Genomic DNA, 5710 nt, shown 5'->3' on the forward strand with positions numbered 1-5710 from the left:
AGAACCAAAGCAGCCGCCTCTCAGTGGTGTCCCCAAGGCCCAGCAGTGCCCAGCACCTTTGACTGGAATTTGAGGGGTCCCAGCACAGCCCCAGAGCAGCAGAAAAACCCACCTCCAGACTCACCAGAGAGATGACAGGAGCGCCCTCCCTGCGATGCCTGCTGAGCCAAGTGGAGCTGGCAGGGTGACCCATGGACATTCTGTGTTCACCTTTCAACAGAGTCAATGTGGAAACAGAACAAATCTCTCTCAGAGTCGAGATCCCTTCAGGTGCACCTGGAGATGCTGCAGTGTCCTTCAGCAGCCAGAGCAGAACAGGGTTTCTACTGTGCTGTAAGTGAGAAATACAATTGAATCAGAAGAAAATAAAAGGAAGCACCTCTCCCCCTGCTTTTTATATTAAAAAAGTCATGCATCAGAATTTTTTTAACCGTTCATTCTTGCTTTACACTGTGTAAATTACGAGCACTCAACTTCCAGCCTGAATTTGCAACAGCCCCACAGGCTGACTGAGCTCAGCCAGACCACCAGAATCACTGAATTGTGGAAGGGAAAGCTCATCCCGTTCCAGCCCCACCCAGGGCACGGACACCTTCCACCAGATGCAGGGGCAGCCACAGCTTCTCTGGGGAACCTGTGCCAGGGCCCCGCCGCCCTCCCAGGGAACAATTCCTTCCTGATATTTAATCTAAACCGGCCTCCCTTCATCCTGATGAAGCCGTTCCCCTTGTCCATCACTGCGTGTCCTTGTGAGAAATCCCTCTCCATTAGGGCATAAGCGGCTGGCACAGACCCCCCCAAATCAATGTTCTGGGGGCTCCCGGGGCCACACGAGCACTGCGGGCGTTTTACCGGCTTCTCCTGCCGCCTTCCCCGGGAGCCCCGGCTCGGCTCCAGCGCCAACAGCGAGTGCTCCAGCTCCGGGCACAGCGCCAGCGTGTCCCGCCCGCCGGGGGATCGGCAGCGGCCCCGACACCGCCTTGAATCGCCCGCCGAGGAAGCGGCAGTGACGGCGGACACCGGCCCGGGGCCGCCCGGAACTACCCCCGGCTCGGGCGGGCGCGGCTCGTTCGGGGAAACTCGGCTGGGCTCGGCTGTCCGGGGAAACCCGGCGATTTCCGTCTGTAGTCGGCTATTCTCGGCTGTTCGGAGAAACTCGGTCATTTCCGTCAGCCGTCGGCTATTCTCGGCTGTTCGGCAACTCTCGGTCATTTTCGTCACACCTCGCCTTTTTTGGTGGCAGAGAGCATTACGTCACTTTCGCCCCTCCCCGCCGCCATCTTTAGAAGGTCAACAGCAGCGAGCCGAGCCGCCATCTTGGTTGTGGCGCCCCCTAAGGCCCGCCATAGGTGTCTAACACAGGCGCCTGACTAAAATGAGTAACCCGAACCCGCCTGCGGCGTGGCTGAACCCATAGCCCGTGTCCCTACACCTGGAGACGCCACAGAAAATTGTCCTCGGGCGGCGCCGTGGTCGGGATTTTTGTGCAGGCAGTCTGACTAGACACACATGGAGGGGGGTGTCCTCATTTTTCCCGCCCTTTTCGCCGCCATCTTTAGAAGGTCAAGCGCCCCGAGTCGGGCCGCCATCTTGATTGTGGCACTCCCCTCAAATGTCCCCCTTGGCTGCTCGCACAGGCGCCTGACAACATCGCCTGCCCAAACACTGCCGTGGCGCCGCTCAGCCCCCATCCCGTGTCCACGCACCTGCGTATGCTGCGGAAAAACCGCTCCCGGGCCGCTCCCTGGTCCAGGTCGCGCGCAGGCAGCCGGCTGCCACGTGCCCTGGGTCCCCTCTTTTTTTTTCCCGCCTTTTTGGCCGTGATCTTTCGGTCCTCGGGCGGCAGCACTGCCCGTGAGCTCAGAGACCGGGGCTGCTGCGCGCCTCGGGTACCGGCACGGGGGAGAACTGCAGTACCGTTGTATGTCCACAGGATGGCAGCACTGCCGCACAGCTCTCGGGACGGCCGCGGGGGAGAATTGCAGTACCGATCTTTATCCACAGGATGGCAGCATTGCCTTACAAATCGGCTCGGGGGGAGCTGCAGTACCGATCTTTATCCACAGGATGGCAGCATTGCCTTACAGATCGGCTCGGGGGGGAGCTGCAGTACCGATCTTTATCCACAGGATGGCAGCATTGCCTTACAGATCGCCTGCCATCAACCAAACCGAATCCAAAAAAGCCTTCAGTTTAGGCTGCATTTCAAAATAACTTCTATTTCTTACTTTGATATATCTAATAACCATTACAAATTTATATATTATATCATGTATATTATATTAAGTATATTTTCCATATTATAATAAATGGAACAAGTAATAATATAGTGTATCAACAGTGTATCTATTCCTATTATCTTTCATATTTTATAGTTCTCATTTTGTTACTTATATTTTTATTTTTTTGCATTTGTAATTTTTTTCAATTTGTATTCACTTCTTTCAATTTTACCGATATTTTAAACTAGAGGAATTCATTGACCTAACACATCAGAACCACAGTTAATTAGAATTGAATGAGCCTGGTTTTCTAAGAGATAAATATTTAATCTTTATTAAAATAATATGGGCATATTTTCTCTTTCTGTGTGCTTTTGGAGAGAGGGGGTTTGTTTTGGATTTCTTGGCTAATAAACAAGGAGGTTCAAAGAGTTACAAAATAAAATGTCTATATTATTTTATCTCAGCCTCTGAAATACACGTTGACATCAAGTTACTGCTGGTAATACTGTGCCTGGGGAGAATGAGACCTGAAAGGAAAAAACAGGCACCATGGCGTTCACAGCTTTCTCGGTTCAGGTTTATTAATTTAGCAGAAAATACAGAGGATTTTTAGTAACTGCACTCTCAATTATATCCAGACGTCCAGCAGACAGGGAGGTCATTTCTCAACTTCTTCCTTGCTGAGAGCCAACCTCCCACATACTCGGGGAAAAAAAGAGGGTGGATTTTATCCCCGTGCATCTGAAAGAAAGTCAGGACAAAAGTCAAAGTGCTGCAAGATAACTTGACAGCTCCAGACACTTTGTGTCAATCCAGGGATACCCACAGCAGTCCAACTACACCCTAGATGACAAATTTCAACTCCCCAAGACTTGTCCCATTCCCCCTACACCCAGACTAAGCAACAAGGCAGAGCAGCTCCAGGACAAACACACCAACACCCGTGACACAGGACAGGACAAAAGGGGAGACACAACAGGGACAGAAATATCTCAGCAAGAAGAAGGACCCTGAGGACCGAGAGAACTTGCAATGAGATGACCGAGGTAAGACCCATGGGGAGCTGACCAGGCTCAGAGAGCCCTGCAGGAAGAAGATGCCAATGGGATCACTGATCCCAAGAAAAGCAGGGATGGATGCCTGAGAATCCTACGGTCAGAGGTCAGAATCCTGTACCTGTCTCTGCATTCTGACAAGACCTAATCCACCTGAATGGATCACAGCAGTGCACAGCTGTGGACACAGCTCAGAACAAGACCTGGAAAGGAATCAGCCTGGATGGTTGTGAAGAGAGATGGATTCTGAGGAGCCTCTGAGCTCCCAAGTCAAGGGTTTCATGCCTGGCCTGGTATCAGCACCAGGAAAAGCGAGATGTTAAGAACAATGCCTGGGGTCTCCAAAAGACCCCTTGAAGGGTTAAGGCAAAAGACACACAAAACAAAACACACAAGACACAGAGTGCACAACAGACAAGTGACACGACATGCCCTGGGACTGCTCTGCCCTGCACACCTCAGCACTGTGAGACCTTCCCTCTATGGGCCCTAAAGGGGTCACATCTTGGACATCCCCATCTCCAAACCTGATTTAAAACCCCCTCCCAGTGACCCCTGAACCCACATCCCACTTTCATCCCCTCTGTGGCTCCCAGCCCTCCACTTATCTCTGGGACATCTGGGGATGCCAATCCATGTCAAAAGCCAAAGAAGGTGCCTCTCCCTTGGGGAAATTCCTGCTGTCACTGGGCTGGTGTCTCTCAGTCAGCTACAATAAAGAAAAGCAAATGTGACCGTGTGATCTCAGCAGCACATTGGCCAAAAACCAGCAATTCTGCTACTCACCACCTCCTGAGCACACCCAGGTCCTCGGGCCCTGTGCTCCAGCTCTGCTCAGACACCAACACTGCGGGGTGTGCCTGGGTTAAGAGCAGACAAGGTGATGTGGCACTGCTGAAACTTGAGCAGAGCCTCGCTCCTCCTCCCTGACACACCTCAACTCCTCGGCTGTTACCAAAGCCCACCTGGATGGCCCCTTCAAATGGAGAAGGTCAAGGCTTCACCACAGAGTCCTGTAATGTTCCCAAGGGCTCATGAATGAGGCAGACTGGGACAGCAGTCCAGTTGGTGAGAGGGGAGTTCAGTGCAGTGCAAGTGGATTGCCTAAAACACACAATAAAAGAGGCTTAGGGCTGCACCAGCAAGTGAAACTCCAGCAGAAGCAACTGCTTCTGTCCACCCATCACTGCTTCACTTCACCTCGTCCACTTCACCTTGAGTGCAGAGATCCAGCCTTGACTCCTAAAAATAAAGAACAGTGCTGTAACATGGCCACCATTTACACTCCCCTGCAAACACAAACACTGACTGACCTTCTCAGGGGAGCCCCCTCACCCGGGATGGGGCACTCTGCCATGGATTTAATCCATCTGCACCTGAAAGAAAGTCAGGACAAAAGTCAAAGTGCTGCAGGAGAACTCAACAGCTCCAGACACTTTGTGTCAACCTCTCTCTTTTTACTCCTGAGGGGTCCATCCCACTGGGCCCTCCCCTCTAAGGTAACTTTAAATTGCCTCCTGGGACTGAAAAGGTTTTTCCCCTTCTCCCAACCATCAGCCCCAACACTCAGCTTTTGGAATACGAGCAGACAAAATCCTTCCTCAACAGAAATGAACGTGTTGGCTCCGTGGATTTGGAGACGTTCTCTGCTTCCACCTCGGTGCTGCCATATCCAAACTCCAGCTGTGCACCTCCTCACACTACCTGGGACCACAGAACAGAAAATGTGACTATTCCCCTCCAGAAGAGTCACCCCCGGGGCTCCTCTGCACCCCTGTCCCGGCTCCCCCTCAGATCTTCCCCCCACTCCAGAGGCTGCCCAGAGTGAACCCAGCAAAAGGCAAAGGGACACACTGAGCACAGCACTCACCTCTGGGCCACCTGCCCAAGTGCCAACTCACCCCCTCCCTCTATTCCTTGGCACACCTGGGGCAGCAGCAGCACCTGCAAAGAAACAAAAAAGGAAAAAATCATGGTGAGTTACTGTGAAACAGCAACCTCCCTGCTCTGACTGAAGCACAGCACAAGTGAACCTTAATGTTGCACCCATCTGCCCTCCTCTGGCATCCTGGGCCAGCACATCTGCCAAGGGGACCACCTAAAATAAAACAAAACAGAACAGTGAATGCTTAGAGTAGAACCAGCAAGTGAGACTTGAGCAACAGCAACTGCTTCTGTCCACCCATCACTGCTCACCTCGTCCACTTCACCTTGATTGCAGAGATCCAACTTTGCCTCCTAAAATTAAAGACAAAGAGCAGTGCTGTAACATGGCCACCATTTACACTCCCCTGCAAACACAAACACTGACTGACCTTCTCAGGGGAGCCCCCTCACCCGGGATGGGGCACTCTGCCATGGATTGAATCCATCTGCACCTGAAAGAAAATCAGGACAAAAGTCAAAGTGCTGCAAGATAACTTGACAGCT

At 52.1% G+C, this 5710-nt stretch overlaps 1 long non-coding RNA gene across 1 annotated transcript; it reads right to left on the reverse strand.

The window, feature by feature from the left end:
• Nucleotides 1–4822: 4822 nt before the first annotated feature.
• Nucleotides 4823–5394, reverse strand: LOC310921700. The gene is made up of 3 exons (XR_014592199.1): nt 5314–5394; nt 5151–5224; nt 4823–4984 (listed from the first exon to the last, which is right to left on the reverse strand). It is a non-coding gene; the product is annotated as an uncharacterized lncRNA (long non-coding RNA).
• Between the last annotated feature and the right edge of the window lie 316 nt (nt 5395–5710).

This window comes from Zosterops lateralis (assembly GCF_965231275.1).
Source record: "Zosterops lateralis genome assembly, chromosome: 36".
NCBI lineage: Eukaryota > Metazoa > Chordata > Aves > Passeriformes > Zosteropidae > Zosterops > Zosterops lateralis.